The sequence below is a fragment of the Teleopsis dalmanni genome, chromosome 2 (genome assembly GCF_002237135.1).
Source record: "Teleopsis dalmanni isolate 2A chromosome 2, ASM223713v2, whole genome shotgun sequence".
Classification (NCBI taxonomy): Eukaryota; Metazoa; Arthropoda; class Insecta; order Diptera; family Diopsidae; genus Teleopsis; species Teleopsis dalmanni.
In genome coordinates, this window is record NC_051847.1 from 216,649,711 (window position 1) to 216,650,251 (window position 541).

Here is a 541-nt window from a genome sequence, read left to right on the forward strand (position 1 = left end):
TAAGAATACCTTGCGCTAATGCACATACGGAATAAGCTCCTGTTAATGTATATTCTTACGGAAAAGGCAATAAAACTCTGTAATGTAAGTTCTACACTGCTTTTTATTAACACAACAGAGCTTAGAGGCCTACTCTAAACCCAGAAGTGGTCACAATAGACCCGACGGTCGCAGTGCCACATCCCCTAACAATAAAAATCAATATTTTGAGTGTTTCTTTATTATATGATATGTAATTATTAGAGAATTAAATGGATATTTAAGACATATTTTAAAAGTTTGAACATTTATTGTAAGCATCTATTATCGGGATGCTCATAGAATCTCTAATTTACTAAAGTTATAATGAAATATTATAATAGTTCTCAGTTTAATAAATGTACTGATTTACATAACGATCTAACAGAAAATTAGATTAAAATAATCAATTTCAATATATATATTATAGAAACATAATATTAAAAATGCTCGAAGACAGATATAATGAACTATTGAAGCAATTAAAATTTCGAATAATTTTGTGACTTCAAATACATAAATA